This window comes from Vigna umbellata, chromosome 8 (genome assembly GCF_029865625.1).
Source record: "Vigna umbellata cultivar VRB3 chromosome 8, Vumbellata_1.0, whole genome shotgun sequence".
Classification (NCBI taxonomy): domain Eukaryota; kingdom Viridiplantae; phylum Streptophyta; class Magnoliopsida; order Fabales; family Fabaceae; genus Vigna; species Vigna umbellata.
The window spans coordinates 23,094,802-23,101,336 of NC_142172.1; the positions used below are offsets into that span (position 1 = coordinate 23,094,802).

The 6,535-nt window shown below is 38.9% G+C and overlaps 1 non-coding gene across 1 annotated transcript; it reads left to right on the forward strand.

The window, feature by feature from the left end:
• Window positions 1–5,950: 5,950 nt before the first annotated feature.
• Window positions 5,951–6,056, forward strand: LOC124842983 (small nucleolar RNA R71). Its single transcript, XR_007029233.1, has one exon. It is a non-coding gene; the product is annotated as a small nucleolar RNA R71 (small nucleolar RNA).
• The last annotated feature ends 479 nt before the right edge of the window (window positions 6,057–6,535 follow it).

Genomic DNA, 6,535 nt, shown 5'->3' on the forward strand with positions numbered 1-6,535 from the left:
TATTAAGCAAAAAGTAAAGTAAGCAAAAAGTAAGTTAAATTGTACATTCTAACCAAAACAACTAAAGCATAAGGTAACAACATTCTAACCAAAACAACTAAAGCATAATATTACTAAATATAAAAGTTTTGCAGAAAAGAACAAAAAAATCGTATTTCATTGAGTTCTAGGGGTTGGAATAGTGTTGTGTGTCAATCTCCCCTCATTACTCTATCAAAATCAGTTTGAAACTCCTCCTCTTGAAGGTTTACTCTTATTGCCTCCGCCCCCATAACAAGGTCATCTCTATCCGACTTCTTGATGGTTCCTCACCTGGTGTGAATCCAACTACAAAATTTTTGTCAGGTCCACTTCCCCTTGGAAGAATTGGACTGTCCCCAGGCCATTGTAAGTATGCCAAGAATTCTGGTGGAGTCATCATGCCTGGATATGGTTCTCGACCATTGTTAGTCTATGGGTTGTCCTTGTTCTAGCCATTTTCCTGCAAGAATCAAAATTAGCCCACTTCAAGGGAAATTAGCAAAGGGAGGAAGGTATTGGTGAGTTAATTGAGTGCCATTGGACCAAGAAACTCGCTCCCTATAATTTGAGGAAAGAAAACACTGTGTTGAAAAGAAAGTGGTTATGAACTAGCCCTTCATTTTTTGAGTTTTAACACAAGGTCGCGCGGTTTCTCTTAAGCTAAAAATTTTCGCTTAAGCTAAATTGACAAGCAATAGTTTTAAAAGGTTTCGCTCAGGCAACCCAAATTTTGCCTAAGCGAAAAAGCTCCAGTGGCTCAACCTTAGTTGCAGGACATTTTCGCCCAGCCGAGCAAAGTTTCGCGTAAACAAAAATGTTCCAGTAGGCACCCCAAGTTTTAGCCTAAATCTTAAGTGAAAATGTACCAGTGAGCAATGCAATTTGAAATTCAATTCTCTGCTAAGCGAGTCTTCTTTCGCTTAATCAAAAATATCAGCAAAACTTTTGTTTCAGTTTTCTGCATATCTAGCCCAGGCGAGAAGGTTTAACTTAGGCGAAAATAATGCAATTTTTGCCACTTTTGAAAATTATCAACTTTTACTCACCCAATTCATGATGAATTTAGTCTAATTAATCGAGAGACACATATCAATCTATTCCTCAACCAATTATCTGTCATTCCAAAAAGTTTCACATCATCAAATGCAAAATCAAACTCTCAACTCAAATTTCAAAATTTGGCCAAAACAAAGCAATTTTTAACATTCAATGAACTCAATTTTGGCACCAAAACTTATTATCGTGCATGACACATACATTTTGGTTATGAAAAAACAATTAAGCATGCATGGTTTGCCGTATTGAGACATTTAAATGTTAAAACTTATCCTTTTGCATACAAACACATAATATATACACAAACACAATTAACACACAAGATAAAATTAAAATGCAAAAACATAATTAAACACTGGGTTGCCTCCCAGGAAGCGCTTATTTAACGTCACGATGCCTGTATCAAAACGTTCGTCCAATTGGATGATTGTGGCAAGTCTATCAACCTCACCACCAAAGTAGGGCTTCAATCTTTGCCCATTTACAGCCCAATTTCTTTTGGATTCAGGATCCTCCAACTCAATAGCTCCATAAGGTTTGACAACCTTTACAAGAAACGGTCTTAACCATTTTGATTTGAGTTTTCCAGGAAATAACCTTAACCTGGAATTGAACAGTATCACATATTGGCCTGGGTAGAATTCTCTCTTGAAGATTTTCTTGTCACGATAAGCTTTCCTCCTTTCCTTGTAAATCTTAGAGGATTTATAAGCACTGAGTCTCATTTATTCCAATTCCAATTCATAGAACTATAATCTTTTTTTCTCTCCTACTGCCTTTGAATCAAAATTTAGAAATTTCAAGGCCCATAATGCCTTGTGCTCCAACTTGACTGGTAAGTGACATGACTTACCATATACCAACTGAAATGGTGATAAACCAATAGGGGATTTATAATCAGTTCTATCAGCCTACAGTGCGTCATCCAACTTCATTGACCAATCCTTTCTTAAAGATGTCATAATTTTCTCTAGGATACGCTTGATTTCTCTATTTAACACCTCTGCTTGTCCATTGGTCTATGGATGATCAGGTGATGCAATTTTATGTCGAACTCCATAATGCTCCAAACATTTTTGAAGTTGAGCATTGCTGATCACCACTGGTTTGTTACCTTCATCTGCAAGAGAATCATATTTTGAATGGGAAGGTAATACTTTCAACTCCAGCTTTTGACTTTCAATTTTCTTTTATTGCTGCAATTTCTCATATTGTATTTCATTCAATGCAATTGCTTTTGCTGAATTCAAGTGTATCAAATATTCATCAACTTTTTTCTCATCTTTTTCCAACTCATCAGAAACACCAATTAAAGTTTTCTCCAATGGACTTGCTTTTGTCAATTGCTTCTTGGCTGATAGACAAATTTCATTTATCACATCCATTTTGAAACATTATTATTTGTCTTTAGGGTGCTGGATTGCTTCAAAAACATTAAAGTTGACTTCATCATCCTGCACTCTAACCTTTAGTTTGGCATCATCATCATCAATAATGACCTTAGCAGTGTTCATAAAAGGTCTTCCTAGTATTAGAGGAACTTCAACATCTTCCTCAATATCACTAGTAAAAAAACTATTTTTTAACTCGCGTTATATGCTTCGGTTTAGGTGAAACCGAAGCCTACCAAAACACGGTGGCATTTTTGTACTTTAAGCGAACTTATACGCCTCGGTTTAAGGGGAATCAAAGCATATAAGGCATATTACCTAGGTTAATACTACAACCGATGCCTAAAAGCCGCACAGTCTCTGAAATTTCTAGTCTGCACAGAGTCTATGACTTCGGTTCATTCATAACCAGTGCGTATAACCATTTCATATTTTTTTTTAATTTTTTTCTGAGGACTATATGCCTCGGTGGAGAGTAGAATCGAGCCATATATGTGTGTATTGCTTCGGCTGACCCGAGGTAGTATTACTTACCTCTTAACCTCGCTCTGCCTAAAAAACATAACCTACAGCAGTTTCATTTCCTTCTTCCTCGAGAAACAACCGACCCCTTCCCTTTTTCCTCTACGAGGTGGCTCCAAAATCTCCCCCTCCACACAGAAACTCAAGGTGATTAAACCTGAAGCCAAAAACGAGATCCCTTCGCCTTCCTCTTTGTTCGAGAAAACCCTACCGCCGGGAGCCACCACCACCTCGTCGTGCGACGGCTGCAAGCGCGGCTTCCACCTCGCCTGCGAGCGCGTCGCCTCTAGAGGGAAGAGCAAGCGGTGGCTGTTGGGAGTGAAGTGAGGTTGCTGATGAGCGGCGGCCATGAAGGTTGAACGGGGTTGCGCCATGGAGACGAACATGGAGGTTGGCGGCGGTGCTAGGTGGTGATGAACGGAGGGTCGTGATGGTGCGTCAATGGAGGTTTCTAGTGAAGAAGGTGAGTACGGAGACTTGAGTTTGGGGGTTTTCTGATGTTGATGGTGGTGGTGCAAATTAGGGTTTGATGACGGCGGAGGAGGAGAAGCGGTAGAGAACGGCGTCTCTGCGACTCTGTAAGGGAGACGAACGACGCGGGGATGGGGACGGGGGCGTTAGGGAACTCGTGTTGATTCGTTCATTGGCGTCTCTACGGCGGAGAATGTCTCGGTCTGAGAAGGTGAAATTTGGGTCTGAGATTTTTGTTTGATCTGCGTTTGGGTTTCTTTGAGAGCTTCGTTGCATCTGTGTTGGGTTTGACCATGAGGAAGTCCACCTTCGAGGTAGCCAGTAGCCAATGACGACGAACAGGTTCAGATTGGATGGCAGTAGACTCTTAGGTTGGGGGCGAATTGAGCTTAGTTGGGTCTTATGCAATTTTTGTCATCTTCTGTTGTGCCGCACACTTCAAGACCTTTGTGTTACATTCACCGCCATTTTAGTTTTCTGTCTCTGCTCTTATAGTTCAAATAAATATGCCAAAGTTGTGTTTAGGAAAATAGTGCAGTAACCAGTGGTGTGTAATTAATTGTGTTCATGTGTGAAGGTGAATGGATTTGCCTGCAAGGTGTGTAATTAGATTTTGTTTGTGTTGGATGGTCAATTAGACGTGGGGTTTATCACCACAGCCAACAAGCTCATCTCAAAGTCCATTAAGAAAGGTGAAATCGTTGTGTTCCCGAAAGGTTTGGTGCATTATCAGAAGAACAATGGAGATAAGCCTGCTTTAGTGCTTTCTGCTTTCAGCAGGCAACTTCCTGAAACATTTTCTGTAGCTCGAAAATCACTATACTGCCTCGGTTCAGGTCCCAACCGAGGCAATAGAATTCGAGATATTGACTCGGTTCAGCAGGAACCGAGGCAAAATCCTACCGCTTTTTGACTCGGCTCGCAACCGAGGAAAAAAGAGGTAGACTTTTTGCCTAGCCTGTATATGCCTCGGTTGAGGAACCGTTGCCTATGGACGAAAATAACCGTTGTCGTTTCCCTTGATTGCACTAGTGTATCCATCACCACAAAGTCAACTGGGAACATGAATTTATCAACTTTAACTAAGACATCCTCTGCCACACCATAGGGATATTTCATGGATCTGTCAGCTAACTGTAATGTCATTCATGTAGGCCTTACTTCCAAATCTCCTATTCTTCTTAGCATGGACAAAGGCATCAAATTTATACTGGCACCCAAATCAAGTAATGCTTTACCTACTAGCAATGTCCTAATTATGTTTGGGATGGTGAAACTTCCAAGGTCCTTGGATTTCTGAGGTAATGATTTTGGATTATAGCACTACAGCCTGCTTCAAGCTCCACTGTTTCTTTAGAAAATCTTCTTTTCTTTGTAAGGAGCTCTTTCATGAATTTTACATAGGTTGGCATTTGCTCCATTGAAAATATCCATGAACCTTGCAAACTGCCTTTCCTTATCCCTTTTGGATGGGTTTTGAGGGTAAGGTAGGTTCTTCAACTATGGTACCTGTTTCTCACCTTTCTCCCTCTTTTTCTCTTCATTTCTATTTATTTCTTCTTTTTCTTCTCTTTTATTCACATACTTTTATTTTTCTCTTCCTCTCCCTCACAATCAATTTTTTCATTCTCATTTTCTTTTTCTTCTTTATCCAAAACTTCCTCCTCCACAACTAGATTGTCTCTTATCCCTCTTCCCACAATTTTACCACTCTTGGTAGTAATTGATTTACAATCCTCCTTAGGATTAGTTTGGGTGTTGGCTGAAAAATGACCTACATGTTGATTTGATAGTTGCTTAGCCAACTGTCCAACTTGTGTTTCAAGATTTTTGATTGAAGCTTCTATATTTTTTTGATTGGCTATAGAAGCTTGCATGAATTTTTCTAGAGTATCCTCCAATTTGGTTATTCTTTCGTACACAAATGGATTTTGTTTTTTTATGTTGATAAGGAGGTTGTATATTTGAAGGACCAGCATCTTGTTTCCATCCAAAATTGTGACTTTGATTATTTCTCCACCCTTGTGAAAAGTTATTGTTGTTAGAGAAATTACATGTTCTTCGTTTATTAATGACATATTGAACTTCTCCTTCTTGTGGGCTACTTTGATATGAACAATGACCATTGGGATGATCACCTCCACAGAAGTTACATCTCATGGGTTTTTGTTGACTAGGAGAAGATTGTACAACTTTTAACTACTCAGGTAAATTAGCCATCTGTTTTGGTTAATGATTTCATATGCTGAGTTAAATTTTATTCTGAGCTAAATATGCATCTGTAGTATTGAGATCAAGCATTCCTTTCCAAAATTGAACTGTTTGTCTAATATGTTGAGCTTGATGATTTGTAGATGCTAGTGCCTCAATGATTCTTGTTGCTTGCTCTACATCTACAGACATCATTGTTCCTCCAACTGTTGCATCTAATATCATTTTGGTGTATGGCCAAACCATTGCAGAAAATGTTTAGTTGAGCAATATCTTCAAACCAATGATTTGGGCATCTCCTCAATAAAGAATTAAATTGTTCCCAAGCTTCACAGAATGGCTCATCTAGTCCTTGCCTAAAAGTAGAAATCTCAGCTTTAGCCTTAATGTAACGAGAAGGTGGAAAGAATCTATTCAAGAATTTATCTTTTACATCACTCCACTTGTTCAAACTCTGGTTTGGATGTGATTTAAGCCATCCTTTGCTTTGTCTGTCAAAGAAAAAGGAAACAAACGCATATATACATGGTCATGATCTCTTTCTTCAAATCTCATAGTTCCTATCAGTTCCTAGAATGTAGAAAGATGAATATATAGATCTTCATTATCCATTCCAGTGAATTTATGAGAACTAATTAAGCTGAGGAAAGTTGGCTTCATTTCCAATGTTTTGGTGGTGGGCGGTATTACTATGCTAGAAAAATATGTTGGCCCTTGTTGCATATCATAGTCTCCTATTAACACTCAATAAGTGTACCAAATCGTATCAAGTAATAATAAAATGGTAAGACCAAGTATCGTTTTCCAAAAGACTCACGGCCTAGACAGTTATGCGATTTCTTGATTAAATAAGACTTGAAAAC